Source organism: Cibotium barometz, chromosome 43 (genome assembly GCF_041138505.1).
Source record: "Cibotium barometz isolate CiBa-2024 chromosome 43, ASM4113850v1, whole genome shotgun sequence".
Lineage (NCBI taxonomy): Eukaryota > Viridiplantae > Streptophyta > Polypodiopsida > Cyatheales > Cibotiaceae > Cibotium > Cibotium barometz.
Genome location: NC_141088.1, coordinates 36,885,871 through 36,904,059, shown reverse-complemented (window position 1 = coordinate 36,904,059; position 18,189 = coordinate 36,885,871).

Here is an 18,189-nt window from a genome sequence, read left to right as displayed (position 1 = left end):
CCTCTTCTCATATCGCTCCTTGACAACCTCTCATCTCTCTCCTCTAATCAAAAGAGGCAATGCTATTTTCCTCTCTCTTCTCTCGAACAACAAGCATGCAAACACATCAAGGTATATGCTTTTTGATGTAATGATTATGCATGTGATTAGGGTTACACTCATGGGCAGATGCATGGTAAGGGTAATCACTTTTGTTTACTCGCATCATGTAAAATAAGACATCTACAAAAGAAGCTAAACCTCACGTGTGGGGTATCTCGATCGAGATATGAACACATCACTCATAGCTTGACGTGTGTCCCCTAAGCCAATAGCACATCACTCACAACTTCAAGCATGTATCCCGATCTAATAGCCCAATATCTCGGTTGAACCATGTCACTACTACTTGGATATCTCCATTGAGATACTAAGTCAATTGGGATCAACATCAATGCATAAAAGGGATCTCGATCTACATATATGTAATTGCCCACTCGGATGTACATTCTTCATATATTATGATGCCGTGCAATGCAGCCATGCCCCTCAAAGTCTTGACCAAATATCTGAACGAGATACTTTATTGCCATCTCGATCATCCACGTATCTTGAGCGAGATATGGAATTGTGATCTTGACTTTTGACATATCTCGATCAAGTTAGTGATACGATCTCAATCATTTATATATCACGATCGAGATATACATGGCATTGATAATCATCATGTGGAACAAGCTACCCAAGTTCTTCCTATACATAGTGGGATTCTCCAACATCTCATGTGTATTCGCACTCAGCTAGCAATTCTAATTAGTGGTACACAAATGGGCTTACAACCAGTCATCCCATATTTAGAGAGCATGTCCAAAGCATAGTGTCATTGTGATAGCCATATGCCCTTAGGTGTCTGGATGACCTCAATGCCAAGAAATTATCTTAGCTTGCCTAAACCCTTCATGTTAAATGTCTGCTTGAGGAGACCCTTCACATGCTCAACTTCTGCTCTTTATCACCCCCAACAATCAATTCATCCACATAAATGGTAGTGATGACAATCCCCTTCCTTTCGCATATAGAGTGAATGGTCTACATTTGCCATGTGAAAGTCAATGGTGACAAGATACTCGGTGATTTTGTCATGCCATGCTCTTGGTGTCTGTTTCAGACCATATAATGCTTTATGGAGCCTGCACACATAATCTACGTGACTCAAATTCACATAACCAAGTGGCTGGTCCAAGTAAACTTCTTCTTATAACTCACCATACAAGAATGCATTCTTTACATCCATCTCATGGAAGACCCAACCTTTTGACGCAACCACTGCAATAACAATTCTAATGGTTGCCATCTTGGCAATGAGGTTGAATGTCTTCTCATAATTAATGTTGTAGGTCTGAGCATAACCTTCAGCAACCAATCTAGCTTCGTACCTGCTAATGTTGCCATCTGAGTTGTGGTTCACAATGTGCACCCACTTACATCCAATGGCCTTTTTACCCTTAGAAAAAGGCACCAATTCCTATGTCTTATTTGTAGCCATTTCTTCATCCATGGTTGTATCCTAATTTGCATGCCCAACAACATCCTCAAAACACATGGACTCTAACATCTTGCACAACCTTTACCATGTATGCATAATGGTGAGCTACATAACGATCATGCGTGAATCTCTGAACAAGGTTTTTATCCCTATTCGACCTGCATGGTCCTCGATCTATCCTTGGTGTCCTCGCGCGGCTGCCTTAGCCTTCCTTACACTAGGTGTCCTAATAGTCGGAATCCCAAACTCCTCATCTATTTGAGATGTCAAGCTTATAAGACACATGAGCTGACACTTATAATATGCTTGGGTGACTGTTTTCACCACTTACATCACTGGCATGTTTGGTAGGATGCTGATATGATAGATCTTCGCCAGTGATTCTATATCTGGACTACACCACCACCATTGAGATATGGCATACTCATCTTGCCAGCTCACTCACTTAGCGTGTCCACATAGCATGTCCACATTATGGACTACATGTACATATTACTTTAGTACTTACGTTGTATTTTCCTTATCTTTTTGTAGAACCCTTTTGTTGAGAAGAAGAAAAACATTTTTCAGCCTCTCATCTTGTATGTTCTCTTATAGGGTTTTTGTGTGTGTGTGTGTGTGTGTGTGCTTGCAAGAGCTTTAGCTCTCTTCCTCCCTCAATCATTTCATGTTTTCAGAGCCTGGTTCATGCTAAGAATCTAAACAGCAAGCAAGAGAAGCACATGAAGCGGTAGAGGGTAAGAGCTTCACCTACTCTTCCCCCTTTGTGTTGGTTACTTCACCCTTGTCTGAGAGGAACCAACAAACAAAATCCAATTGAGGAGCTATCCTCATGGGAGCGGAGCTGCAGAAAAAATGCATTTTGGGCATGTTTTGACCTTCGTTTTTCAGTTCGCAAGCGTTGAAGTGCACCATGGGTAAGTTTTGATTTTCTGTAGAATTCTATTTTTGAGACTACAAGAAGAGAAATTGGTTGTGTAGACATTGTGTTTACTACAAAGAGGTCTTACAGGTGTTGTTGGGTGTATGTATGCAAATTGAGGTCGATGGTTGTGACAGTTTGGCTGCAGTATAGTACTGCTACTACAGAGAATACAACAATTTGAGTAGGACAAACAAGAGTGCTATTTTTGGTGAGTTTATGTTGCAGACAAGATGTCAGAATGATGGAATTAACCAAATTGTTGTAGAGACGCTTGACAAGAACATCTTCCATACTTGGAGGCTTAGATTGACAAAATTTTTGATGGGAAAAGGCTATTGGGACTACATTGAAGGTAAACATGAAGAGGCACTAGAGATACCTGAGATTAATCCAATTGCTCTGCAGATGTAAAATAATACAATGATTGGAATCAAGGAGCAACAAAATTCATGTATTGGATTTCTATTAGCATACATGACACCATGATTGGGCATTTACATGATGCCAAGTCACCTAAGGAGGCATGGGACACCTTAGTGAGGTTATATGAAACTAACACCAAGGCACGAAAGACTCAATTGAAGAATAAGCTTCATATGATGGAGAAGAAAAACATGTTTATAAATGATTATACCTTGAAGATAAAGGGCATTGTGGAATCCCTTGCATCTAATAGTGTTTTTGCTTGTTGATGATAAGGTAGAAGTATGTCTATGTGGTCTCAAGCCACAATACAAGGCATTCAAGATGTCTATTCAAAATTGGGAGAACATTCCTAACTTTATAGATTTGGTGTCAATGCTGATCATTGAAGAAAATATTTGGGTGAAGACCAGTCTTCACAAAGCAAAGGCAATTCACAACAACATGCCTTCTACATAAGTGCAGGTAGAGGCCGAGGATGTGGCCAAGGTGGTGGCTCAACAGGTAATCAAAACTATGATCATCAACAACAATCCCATGAATCACAACAATAACACATAGGTGGAAGAGGCCAATTGAGAGGTAGGGGAAGTGAAGGAGGTTGTGGAAATTGGCAAAGGAAGAAAAATGATACACGAGGCTATTTTTATCACGGCAAATCATATGCAGGTAGATGCAGGCATATTGCCTATAAAAAGCAAAATGACATGAGAAGTGAAAAAGTGCAGCAAAATAATTATGAGTCCTCTAGCCGAAGTAATGAGAACAATGAATGGTTGTTTGTTATGCGACGTGCTTAATTTGTGGACTCAGAAAATGATGTATCCACATGCAATGATGATGTATGGTATGTGGATTTAGGTGCTTCAAACCACATGACCAATCATGGTGGTGTGAGTGGTTCAAGGATATGAAAATTCCTAAAAAAGCCAGGTTTTGTTGAAATAGGGGATGACACTACTCATCCAATTGCCCATGTTGAAAATGTGCCATTGTCTATGTAGAATGGTAAGGTGAAGTATCTTGTAGATGTACTTTACATTCCAAATATTACAAAGAACTTGGTTTTTGTTGGCCAGATGATTGAGCAGGGTTGACATGTGTGCTTTAACCCCCTGATGGTTGTTATGTCAAATAATTTAAAGACAAGTGCAAGTTGGTTGCAAAAGGTAATAGAGTGGATAGAATGTTTACACTAGATATAAATATGCCTGAAGTGAAAGGTGCAATGTTTACACAGGGTTCATGAGTTGTTGCAGATACTTACATTTGGCATAAGAGAATCATGCATGTAAATGTGCAAAGAATGAAGTCTATGGAAACTAAAGATATTATGACAAGACTGCCTAAGTTTAAGGTTGATGGTATTCAGAAAGTATGTGAAGCATGTCAATTTGGGAAGCAGAGACAAAGCATGTGTTTTCACATGATAGAAATGTGAGGAGAAATGTACTAGATGTGGTGTATTTAGATGTATAGGGTCCTACAAAAACTATGCCTATGGTGGCTACAGGTATTATGTAAGATTCATTGATGATCACATGAGGAAAGTGTGGATGTATTTCACGAAGGAGAAGAGTGAACATTTCACTCATTTTCAGAATTTCAGAGTGATGGGGCTGAAAACCAGAGATGAAAGCATGTGAAGTGCCTAACAACGTTGGATGGAGGGGAGAGTACTCCAATGTGTTCTATGATTTCTTGTGGAAGAATGGCATTCAGAGACAATTTACATGTAGATACACTCCATAGCAAAATCGTGTTCACTATAACAGAATGAGGATCTAGCAATAGTGAAAATAGCAACGTTTGTATAACTAGAAGGGTAGCTAGGTGTCGTGCCATGTTTGCTATTAGAAACACTGCTATTTTTGTTGCAAGAGGTTCACTACTCAGCAGTGAAAATATCACTACTAAACAGTGATATTTTGCTATTTAGCAGGCAAAAATATCGTTGCTGAGCAACGAATGCTCTACACAGCCAAAAAAGAGCTAGGGGAGTCGGCACAGGACTCCCCAATCTACCCCAGCTCTTTTTTTTAAAATTAAAACAAAGTCAGAGTTTCAGATTTGTAACACAAACACAAATATAAGAAACACATACACTGTGGAGAATGCAACTGAGCCCAAAAAGTTATTATATTTTTGAAATTGTTAGGCCTTTGGCCATATATACATAAACATTTTACAATGAAGAGGTATGAAGAGGTGTCTAATTGGAATCCTCATCGGATTTCGAGTGATCTTCATCATCCGATTCCTCATCCTCTTCATTTGCTTCACGTTGATAATCTAGATCCTCCTCTTCTTCTTCCCCTTCATCCTACATACATGCCATCAAGCATAAGGTAAGTAAGGGCATTAAAATACAATTAGATGTAGAAAAGAGAATGGTTTAGGCAACATATTACCTCATCATCTTGAGTCCCAAAATGGACTCATCCAAGCGTACACCTCGCGTATGCATCCACACCCATAATTGCGGATGGGGGGCTCTATACCCATAGTCATATTTCTCCTTTGTTGGGTCACGTCCAACAACCTCCCTCTACAAAAAACAATTAAGAAAATATATAATTATTTCAAGAAAACAATATGGTATAAAACAAAATGAAAGGAGAGAAGAAACGATACTTATGGAATGACAAAGAAAGGAGGATTTTCCACTGGAGCCAAAGTGTGAAGCCCATCGCTTCCATAGTCGGGAGCACTCACCGCCACTTTTTGTTGAAAAGCACCTGGGTGCTTTCTCACGAAACTGTGTGCATGCCTCCACTCCTCGGCCGTACACACGCTAGGCTTCTCCAAATTATTCTTTGTTACTCTCTTGATACTTGCTCTCCTATTAGAGAGCAAAAACTTGATGCACGGCTTCATCCACTCCTCGAAGAAGCAAAGACTTGCATGTGACACGGGGAACTCCAACTTAAGCACATCGATAACATATTGCTTAGAAAGTTCATCTTGTGCTTTCCACTTTTTGAAGGAGTTCATGAACTCTAGGTCTGCAAGTACATGCATACGATTCATGACTTGCTTTCCTCGTGCATCCATGAGGGCACTGTCCACATCTATGGTGTATGGTGGAGGCGTAGATCGAACAATGGAATGGGTCTTGTGGGGGGGGCTGGCTCATAATGTGTAAATGAAAAGCCCCCCTGTTTGGGGAGACGCATCGGGAGACCTAGTGCTGCTTTTACCAAAGGAAAAGCAGCCCACTCCCCCCCTAGCACGTCTACTACCCCCCAGACTCCCTACTACGTCATCGTCGTAGTGTGAAGACGGACATGAGGGAGCAGGGGTGAGTCTAGTAGAGGAAGGTGGTGTAGGCTTATCAAAACCATATCATGATGCGCCTGCACCACTCGGCCCGTGCCTATCAAAGGTGTGGTCTGCCCCGACTAAGCAAGTAGGGTAGATTACCCCCACGGGCGTCGACTGGCCAAGTGGGATAGTTTGCCCCCATGGCGTCAACTGGCCCGACTGTAAGCCTGCCTGCATATAAGATTAAAATATAAGGCAAATAGAATGCATAAATGATTAACTTTGTGTATCTGAAAAGGTTTGATGGAACCATACCTATGTCTGTGTAAAGCTTGCTGCCCATATCGTTCATTTATAATGGAGAGAAGATTGGCCACATCGGGATCAATCGACATTGCTGCTACATACGTACACCACCAACAAGTAGTGGTGCATCAATAACCACCTCAAATTTCCTGGTGAAATCATGAAGTTTTAAGATTGGCGCTAAGGTAATGATGGCTTTAAGCTAATCAAAGCTGACTTGATGGATTGACAATCACACTATTTTGCAATCCTTTTTAAGAATATCCATCAAGGGTGCAACTACCAGGGCATAATCTTTCACGAAAATCCTGTACCATCCTATGATTCCCAAAAATCCACAAACTTTGCGGGGACTGATTTACCGGGTGGAAATTCTAGTATATCCTTGACCTTGGCAGGATCTATCGAAATACCTTCTTGGGAGGAGACAATGAATCCAAGATACTCAATCTAATGAGTAAAGAAGGCACATTTTCTCTTCGTAGCATAGAGTTTATGTCTTCTTAGCAATTGCAGAACTCTACGCAAATGCTCCTCATGCTCTTTCACCGACTTAGAGTAGACTAAGATGTCATCAAATAAGACAAGCACAAATTCATTGAAGTAGGGAAGGAATATATCTTGCATTAGGCGGTTGAAGGTTGCAAGAGCATTAGTTAACCCGAATGACATTACAGTAAACTCATAGTGTCCATAATGGGTATTGTAAGATTTCTTAGGTATATCTGCTTCCTTGACTCTGATCTGGTAGTAACCAGACCTCAAGTCTATTTCTGAGAAAACTTTGGCCCCATGAAGCCTGTCAAGAATCTTGTCAATGCAAGGGATAGAATACTTATTCTTGATAGTGACTTGATTTAGCCCCTGATAATCTATGCATAGATGAAGAGCGTCGTCCTTCTTCTTTTGGAAAAGAATAGGTGCTCTCGAATGAGAGCAGCTGGGGCATACAAATCCTTACTCGATGAGTTGGGAAAGTTTCTCCTTAAGCTCAATGGCTTCAAGAGGAGACATTTTATAGGGTGTTTTTGAGATAGGTTGAGCACCACGAATCACCTCGATTTCATGATCAACTTCTCGAGGAGGAGGTAGCCCTATAAATTAAATCAGAGGAAAATTCTTGGAGCCAAGAGGGTTTTGTTTCTTTACTAGGTTCAGCAGCTTTGTTAATTTAGGAAAACTTGTTGTCCCTTACATGCTCCCTTGAGAAGATTCTTTGCCTTGATTGCCCTAGACTTAGGTTTAATGTCTTCCCTTGAACTGATACTACTTGGCCATGCTCATTTTTAAAAGTCATACTCCCATGGTTATAGTGAATACTAGCATTGTTTGCAATCCATCCCAAGGATCCCATTATAAATTCCTAATGGCATGACTCTAAAATAGCCATGAGTTTGCTCACAACCAAATTAAAAAGCAAACAGAATGTTGAGACACTACTTTCTTTCCCACTAGCTGCTTCTACAACCATATTTTTAGCTGATTTTTGACCCAAGTTTAATCTTTGTACACCTCGGAGAAAGAAATGAATGGGTACTACCACAATCAATCAAAATCTGAAATGGCTTATCATGATGAGTGGCTGGGGTTTGAATAACACCAAATTGTTGATTTGGACCTTTGATGTTCTACTGCCGCATGGACGGTGGCACATTCTTCTTCAGACATCTCCAGAGTTTATTCTTCACTTATATCTTCACTTATAGCACAGGCCGTCCAAGCAACTTTTTCATGGCCTCTGCCACGTCCATCACCTCTTTCACCTTGGTGGATGGGTGTTCCATGGCCTTGATTAGCTTGACCACTTTGAGGAAAATATGATGCTAGCTTTGGGTAGTTGGCCCTAAAGTGTCTCGGTTCATTGCATTCGAAACAAAGAGGGGCCTCTCTAGAAGAAGCAACATACAAGCGAGGAACAAAGGAGTTGGTTTGCCTCACTCAGCTGTAGTAAGGAGCATTGTGCCGGGGATTTTCGTAAGACTGATCTTTCGGGTTTTCTTCAGAGTAAGATCTATTCTGAGGCTTAGCTTTAACGAGACTTAAACTCTTTCACAAGAGGCTTTACTCATATAGGATCATCTTGCAATGTGCTTGGCCTCATTTCTTCAAGGTGGGAATCCAAGGGTTCATTCAAGCCTTGGTAGAAATGAGCCACTTGCTGTACTCATGGCTGGGGCATACTTCTAAACAGTGATGAATTTAGAATAGTATTCTTCCAAGGTTAAACTGAGCTCCTTGAGACTAAAAAACTCATTCATCTTTATGGATTCATGAGATGGCGAAAGATATCGTTACTTCACAACTTTCTTGATATTCTCCCATGTTTGGGAGTGTTCAATGACCCCCTTGTCACAGCACCATTGCTTCCACCAGAGTTTAGCGTCTTCAGTGGTGAGGTGAAATCGTGCAAGCATGGACTAGTCTGCCGCTCCAGTACCGGCAGCAGCAGCTGAGAAATAATCATCCATTGCTTCGATCTAAACCTCAGCATCCTTCTTAATCTTTGAACCTTCTCCCTTAAAGGAGGGAGGTTGCATTTGCTCGAGTAGGAGCTTCTTCTCCTAAACATCTATATATATTGCATTGGGGAGTGAAGGCTGATCCTCTTTGCCATCATCGTAAGATTAAATTTTAGGATTACGAGATTCATACTTTACATTGCACTCATGCTTTTAAAAGTAAAACTTTCAAATCATTTTATTTCTCAAATATTTACAAGGACAAGTTTTATTACAAATATTTTGACACTAATATAATTAGTCTTATTCATCATAAAAGAAAATCGTAGGCTCAACTAAGACATGAGACTAGAGCGGTCCATATAGGTGAAATATGGGGGTTACTCGGCCATAGTTTCTACTAAGACATGGAAGACTGATGGTAAGGGTGGTAAACTTTGGATTGGTGGGCTGTGTCCCATAACGGCTACTCTGGCGGTGGGTAATACCTGCATTACCCAGTGGTCCTATGGTATGTGGTCCTATGGTACGCGATCCCCATCTAAAGTCATAGATGTGTCTGGTCTGGGAGTACCCACTGTTGTGGCATTTACCGCACACCGTACCCACATTCTTGTAACCGCATTGGATGAACTGTTAAGCACAATAGTCAGTAGGGATTCCAAAGGATGTTTTTAGTAGATGTATCTATTCGAATCACAGATACTATTCCTATATATGGATGTAAGTGTGAGATCCCTCTGCCCCCCCCGCACACCGGCGGATTCCCGGTAGCTGACAGCGGAAGCAGTCCCCTCAAGCGCGGGGCAGGGTTCTCACTCGGGGCCTCGCCCTCGAATGTCCGGGCATGAGACTAGGCTGGTGGTCACTCCGAAAACCGAAACCGAGAAAAATTCCCATGCTCGGAAAGCGAGGACGATTCCACCTTTATGAATTTTTTTAAACGAATTTTTCTAACGTGATCAATTCTAAGCTATCCTTCAACTGAATAAATCAGATAGAAGGAAACTATCATTGATATAAATTGATCATTGCAGTAAATTCAATGCTTTTTTCCTGATCAAGGTCAGGCACAGCCGTTGATCCACTTATTTGAAAAATTTATCAGGGGATTGTCTAACTACTCGAATCTTAGCGTAATCCTAAGCTTTTTTAGTTTGATTATTAAAACTCCACTGATTCCAGCCTAACCCCATCCATGAATAACTCATTGCCAAAGAAGTGGGCAAGAGCTTGCATCAATGGAGACTACACACACACACTACAAGCATGCAGCATACACAAGAGAAAGAAAGAAGCATTCAACTAATCATAGATTAATCTACTTCAATGATGCTAAAATAGATTAAGAGAATGAAGTGGAGCTATACTCATTGGAGCTTCATGCTCATTAGAGTACAATAGAGAGAGAGTTAGAGAGCTGCCATAGCTTGAGAGCTCAAGAGCTTCACTCAATATAGCTTATGGGAATGGCAAAAACGTCCCCTTTCTTTAGCTAACATCTCTTTTGTAGAGATGCCACTAACCCTAACCCTAGGCCTCTTTCACACATGGGCGGACAACTCCATAAGTGAGCCTTGCTTAATACACTTGGAACTCTCATTTAGAACCCACATTGGCCTAAAACGATTTACATTGCACTTCGGCACAAAAATATGGAAAAATTATGTGCGTCTTTATGTTTCCATGGCTACAATCCCGCTCTCTCGCATTAATTGCTTCCGGCCTCCTTCCATAATCCGTGTTCCCGTGAGTGTTCCCGTGGAACATTCCCCCCTTCGTAAATCGCGCACGTCCTCGGGCGCGGTAGAAGCAAAAGCTACAAAAAACAATGGAAGACAAGTAAAGCCTTTTATTGAAAAAAAAACCAGCAATGACAATCTCACACGTGAGCATACAAGTGAAAGGCCGATTATAGTTTTAAAGATTTCTAATAGAGGTGAGTAAAGACTAGTCAAAGTGAGACTAAGTGGTAGATAGTGCTATGCAAAGGCAAGTGTGCTTGTACACCGCAAGTTATGACCACAGTCTCAATGTCCTACAAGTGTTTAAGTTATTCCTAAGTGGCAACCCGACTCCTAAGTGGCAACCCGACTCCTAAATATGAGCAATGGTGATTGGACCTTTTTTTCTTTTTTCTTTTTTTCTTTTTTTCCTCTTCTTTTTTTTTGGTGCGTGTGTAAAATAAAGAGGAAGGTTCCATCCCAATGAGATCCAAGCAATGGCCAAGAGACCTCCGCCAAGAGAATCTAAAGGTTGCTAAGTATCTCAAGGGCGACAGACCCTTTTCTTTCTTTTCGACATAAGGAGTACCCCATGAAGATGAGGGCATCGGTCTCGAGGGCCCATAATGTACCCCAGAGTCCTACCAACATCTATCAAGGCGATAGAGTCCTTGAAGGTCTTTTTCTGAATCTTTTAGACGTTAGTGTTTACCCCATGAAAACCAAGGCATCGGCCCCAAGGTGCTAAGACAACCCAAGGTCCTACCAAGCATTCCACATGGTTGTAGACACGTCATGTCTCGATTCACTTGTATATATTTTTTAGGGCATGATTTTCATAAATTTTTTATTAATCCTAGCACCTAGCCCATACCTAAGAGGTAGCTACCACTAGGGATAACGAATATACTTCGAGAGCATAAGAACTTGGCATACTCCATTGGTATATATCCTACACCGTCTTCAAATAGAAATACCTTCTACTAAGTCCTCTAAGAATCTAGAAATCACTCACCACATTTTAATAACTAATTTAAAACTTAAACCAGCCAACTGTGTGTGGACATGCAAACAATATATCCAAAAGTTAAAAGCGCATAAAGAACAAAAGATTATGATTTGAATACACCTGTTGTAGTGCTCGTTGATGTTGTGCATTTGCATTGATGCATTGCTGATGTTGTGCAGATTACTTCTCTTTGCTCTTTGTAGGCATTGCATGTCTCCTCCCTTCCTAATTTGTTTGCATAGTAGGTGGACTATTGGGGCGTGTTTGTATGCTCTTATTTAGCTGAGATCTCTGCAAAATGTTTATTAACAAACAAGAAAAGAAAAGAAAAGAATAAAATTTATTATTGGTGCCAATCATCGAATATAGCTGAGGGAAAAAACCTAGTGGGAGAAAAGTGCCCTGGCTTGTTGATCTTATTGTGGAGTTGATAAGCTTACCCTTGCACTGGTGGTGGATTCGTGTCCACTTCTGCTGGAAAGATGGTATCAATCACTTCAGGATGCAAGGACAACCCTGTACAAAAACCGGCCTCTAGAGAAGGTGGTAGAGAAAGGAGTGCTTCCTCGCTAAAATATGGCATTGGTTCTATGGGAAGGTTAAGCAGACAATTTCGATTTTGGAACTGCTCAATATAGGTACTCATAGTGATCCAAAATTGACATGTTGAGACTGGGGGGGAAGGAGGGCTTGCAAGATACGTGGTTGCAAGTCATTTATGCATGTATCCCTCCATTGTTGTGCTTGAACCTCCTTAGGTAATCTACGTTGATTTGGTCCTCGGTCTGGTACTCTCACATCAAGAAGGTTATGGCGTTGGGGTGTAATTCCCACAATTTGTTTCATTAATCCCGTGCCATATCGTCAAAAGTAAGAGCAGCATAGCCAACAAATATGTGAAGCTTCTCCTAATACGAGTTGTGCACACTCTTGACAATGTGGAAATGGGTGATGCTGTTGATAGAATAAAGTAACAAAGTGATGCCCACAGTAATTTTCACCTAAGGGAGCATAAAAGTACCTAGATTGAGTTTGAAAAGGAGGAGCACTATAACCCCCGCGATGTTCAGGTTGAGTACTATCAAGGTCAATGCATGGTGGACATGTATCTCGCCAAGTATCCATCAGGAGGTATCTGGGCATAGAACAATGAAATTTAGAAACTTCAAACTTTATACACTCATATCCATCATTACAATCCCTATCAAAAACATTGTAGATAAGATCATCTAAAAAAAAACACAATCCTCTAAAGGCATAAGGAACCACATTAGTAAATGTGAGACTATTCAAACACTGATCTACCAAAGAGCTTCAATTGTAGTGTTAATGCCTTACCTTTGGTTTTGGGTATGTCCTTCTTAAGAGGTGGGAAGGTTAGCAATTGTTGAGGAATTTGAGCAAGATAAGAGGATTTAGGCCGTGAAGTGCTAGAATCTATGCTCAAAGGAGACTCATGTAAAGTTGGATTTGTCTTAGGTACACAAGTTGATGGTGGAATTGTGTAACAAGGAGAAATTGGGACAACTGGTGATTCAATACATGTTTTGGGAAGGTCAACACAAGGAGATTTGTAGGTGCTATCATGACCACCTATCTTATCTTGAAGAGGTTGTGTTGATTTCCTTTGCACCCCCACTGATATGGAAAACCAAGGGTGGCTTTTGGAATCTTATTGATACACTCTTTTATCTCTAGCAAACCATGACATTTGGGAAGCCAAAGTGCTGTTGCACCCTCATAATAGCCTTGTGCTTTAAGAACATGCTTTGGGACCCAATGAGTAACAATCTGAGGTTTAGGCTTAGAAAAGATGTGTTTTTTAGGAGGTTTAGCAACTAGGCTAGATGGTACAAGTTTGTACGCATCTTTGGGTAGCCAAATTGATAATTCCTTCTTGCCCGGCCTTCTTTGAGCAGTGACTAGAGTAGTTGGAACATGCCCGCCATGGCCCTCACTTGAGAACTCATCGATTATCCACATCATTTGTGTTGGAGCTTCAAGAGAAGATTTTGAAAATGGGTTGTGTGAGGTAGAAATACCACCCTTTTGACATGATAAAGCTCGTGGAGTAGCAGATCCCAAGATGCAATCAGAATCAATTTGCAATTTGTATTGTCTATTCTTCCAATCTAATGAACAATTGGTAGCACTTAACCATGATCGACTGAGAACAGCCTCTACCACTGCCTTGGACTTACTAGCCACATAAAAGGGAAATGACATTTGGTGATCCTGAATGGACATCATAATGACACATTTTTCCTCTATAGGGTTATCTTCACATGAGAAGCTTCGTAAGTCAATAGGAATGTGCACAAGTGTTGGTTGTCCCAAGGCTATCCATGTGTCAAACGAGAGAACATTATAATCTACACCAGAGTCAATTAAGGCAGAGACAGTAGGTAGTCTCATGAAGATGAAGACACACTTGAATATTGAAAGGATCAACATATTGTTCATTAGTAGCCATTTGTAAGGCCAACATAGAAGCCTTGCAATACTCCTTTGCTTTTGCAACTCTAGCTTTAGCCTCTTCTTGAGCCTGACGTTTAAGTAGGTCATGTGCTTCTTTCCGTGTGTGTGCAGCATGCATTTGTTGAAGCATGGCTTCAGTTAATAGTTCATTGTATTTCTTGAGACGACTTCCATTAATGAAGTTAGGCATTTGCTCACCTTCTAGTGTCTCTAAATGCACTGCACCACTTGGAGTAAGCTCATTAATCACAAACGATCCTAGGCCACATTTCTTGAGCTTTCTCTTATGCTTCTTAAGTGTGTACAAGAGCACAAGGTTTCCTTTTTTGAATCGGCCAGTTGTTACATTTCTATCATACCATTGCTTTTGTCTCGTCTTCTCGGCATACATCCCCATTACCGCCAATAAGCGGGTCTCATCAAGCTTTTCCAATTCATCAATGCGTTGTGAAAGCTCATGACCAGTCCAGTGCAATTGTTTAGCAACTCGTAGAGTAGGTACAAGAAATTCAATGGGAAGAATTGCATCTAGCCCAAAAGCAAGCTCAAATGGGGTTGTGCCCACAGATGTTTTATAGGCTGTTCTATATGCCCAAAGAACTGAGTGCAACTTTTGCTCCCAATCAGTCCTATGTCCCTCAACAATCTTTGTGAGTGCTGTGCAGAGAATCTTGTTAGTACTCTCAGCTTGTCCATTAGTCAGGGGGGGATGATAGGGTGCAGAACGCTTGTGAATTACCATAAATTCTTGAAGCAAAAACTCTATGACCTCATTCACAAAGTGCACACCTTGATCACTAATGATTTCAATAGGTAAGCCATAGCATGTAAAAACGTACTCACAAGAGCTTGGCTGTGGTTCTGGCATCATTTTTTACTGTAACCTTTGCCTCTACCCATTTGGTCAAATAGTCAGTTGCAACTATAATATATTCGGCATGCGTGTGACGAGCTGGAGGTTTAATGGGACCGACAAAATCAATACCCCGTTTGGCAAACGCACGTGTGCTTAACATAGGCCGCAATGGCATATTGTCCTTTGTGATGGGAGGTTTGGTCCTTTGACAATCGTCACAACATTTCACATATTCTTCGGCATCCATTTGTAAGGTTGGCCACCAAAGCCCAGACCACCTAATCAACTTAGCTGTGGTATTGCCCGAAAAGTGTCCAGCCCCAACACCTGCATGTGCATGAGTCAAGATTTTCAAGTAGTCAGCTTCACATACACACATGCATAAGTTGCCATCCTTTCCTCTCTTGTAGAGTTGGCCCTCTATCAGCATTCAACTTCAATAGCATGCTTTCGATATTTAGGAATTTTTTGATCAGTATGACCATGCTGAAGATAGTCCACAATATACGATAGTCCACAATATACTTACTCCAACTTGGTGTAGTTGAAATTTGGAATAATGTGACATTATGAATTGGTTGTTGAATATGACAAGTAGCACAGTTACGAACAAATTTTTTAGCATCCGCATGCATGGTAGGCCACCATTGCCCATCGTGAGTTATACATCACACACAAGTAGTAGCTGATGCATGGATTCCACCAATACCCTCATGTGCCCATTCCAAGATCTCCTCATATTGGTCAAGGTTAGGTATAAACCACAACACTCCATCATTACCCTGACGATATAATCTTCCTGAGATTAACTTGAATGGTCGCCATAAGTCCACTTTAGGACCCACTAGTTGTATCTGCCCACTTGTCAAAATTTCTAAGATGGGTTCAGACCATTTAGGAGCTGTCTCTACAAGGAAAAGTGTTGAATCTAACATATCATCATCCACACCCACAGGAGCTTCTCCAGAGGTGATTCGAGACAAATGATCTACCCTTAGATGAGTTGTTCTTTTTCGGACTGCCACTTCAAAATCAAACTCAAGAAGGATGATAAACCACCTCACAATCCTTCCAGTTGCACAAGACTTATTCACCAAATATAGCAATGCTTGATGGTCCACAAAAAATATGAATTTGTTTGCCAAAAGGTAATGGCGAAACTTTTTCACTGCATATATCATGGACAAACCTTCTCTTTCTGTTGTGGTATAATTCTTCTCAGCATTGTTCAACTGTCGACTAGCATATGAGATCGGGAAATCCTTGTTATGTTCTCCCGATTGAACCAAAATACATCCAATTGCAAAGTTTGAAGCATCAATATGGACATGAAAGATTTGGTTCCAATCTGGTGCCCGTAAGATGGGTGCAGACACTAATGCTTGCTTCAACTTTTCAAAGGATTCCTCACACTCGTCAGTCATATTAAACTTTACAAGAAGAGCATATAATGGTCTGGCTAGGACAGCATACATGTAGATGAATCGATGATAATAGCCACAATGTCCCATGAATATTTGTACCCCTTTAGGGTTGATAGGCCGGGGTAAGGAGACAATGACATCAATTTTATCCATATCTGTTGAAATCCCATTGCGAGAAACAATATGGCCCAAAATTTTCCCTTGTCTTACCATGAATTTGCACTTGTCAGGATTCAAGTATATACGATAAACTTGACACTTTTGAAACACAAGTCTGAGGTGTTCTATATGATCATCACACTCTTGTGAGTGAACATATAAATCATCCATGAAGATCTCAAGAAATTGCCTAAGGTACTCCTTGAATACATGACTCATTAACTGTTAAAAGGTTGCTGGTGCATTTGTTAGACCAAATGGCATAACACGATAGGCAAAGATGCCATCTTCAGTAGCAAAGGCTGTCTTGTGTTGATCCTTTGGATCAATTGACACTTGATTGTAACCGGAGAATCCATCCAAGAAACTATATGCCTTTTTCCCTGCAACTCGTTCCAAAACATGATCCGTGATTGGAAGTGGGTAATGATCACGTACAATAGTTGCATTTACCTTCTTGAGGTTTACACATACTCGAAGTTTTCCATTTTTCTTGGGCACCACTATAATAGGGGAGACCCATTCAGTGTGTTCAATCTGATAGATAAATTCTGCCTCTAAGAGCTTGTCTATTTCTTCTTTTATCTTTCGTGCAAAATTCTCATTGTAAGTATAAGGACGTTGCTTGGAAGGCTTTGCATCCTCTCGCAATGGAATTATATGCTGACATATGCTTGGATCAACTCCTTTGAGGACAATGATCTCTTGGATTTTCCTCTTGGACAATGATCTCTTAGTTATGACCTTTTAACAAACCTTAGGGAGAAAACTGCACGTCACATTTGGGCAACTTTTGGTCCTCTCTCCAAAACTTAGGAAGGAATGGGGTAAGTTGGCCAGCACAAGAGAGTCCAAGAAAAAGAAGAAGAAGGATAATGGGACCCCTATGGCTCAAAAGGTAGACATAGACATGGGGGATGATGTTCCTGTGATTGATGTCATCATTGATGGGTAAATAATTTCTAATGCATACATTGATGGAGGTGCATCAATAAATATCATGAGTAAAAAAACAATGAAAGATGCTGATTTGAAGTTGTCTTCTGTTTACTCTCCCTATGGCAACTTGTTGATGCGATAGTTTCACCCTAGTATTATCAAACTTGTTGATAATACTAGGGTGAAAAACGCTAGGAGGAGTAAAGAATCTGGCAGTGGATGTATGTGTTATCTCTGTGCCTACAACTTTTCAAGTTATTCCTACAAAGCTAGATGCTAGGGCTTACCCATTGATCTTGATAAGGTCATGGCTTCGCCATGTAAAGGGAGTTCAAAAGTGGGAGACAAGTGATCTCATTCTTCAAGGAGAGAATAATAAGGTCCGCTACAACATCAAGAGTCGCCACAAGAAAGTGGTAAGAGATGAATCTTCAACTTTCGAGAGTTCAGAGTTAGAGTCATCCCCAATGATGAGGAGACAAGTGCAAGCTTTGAGGCGTCCATTTTAAAAGGAGAGGTGGAAGGAGTCTTGTTTGGCCTTTGCCTAGGCAGATGATCGGGGGGACACTGAAAGAGAGGGAACCTTGGTGGAAGAAGCTTCTTCAATTATTCCTGAGAAAGAGGAACTCGCCAATCTTCACCAACAAAATGAGCTTCTTGATGAGTCCATAATAAATACTAAGAGGGAGAATTACTTG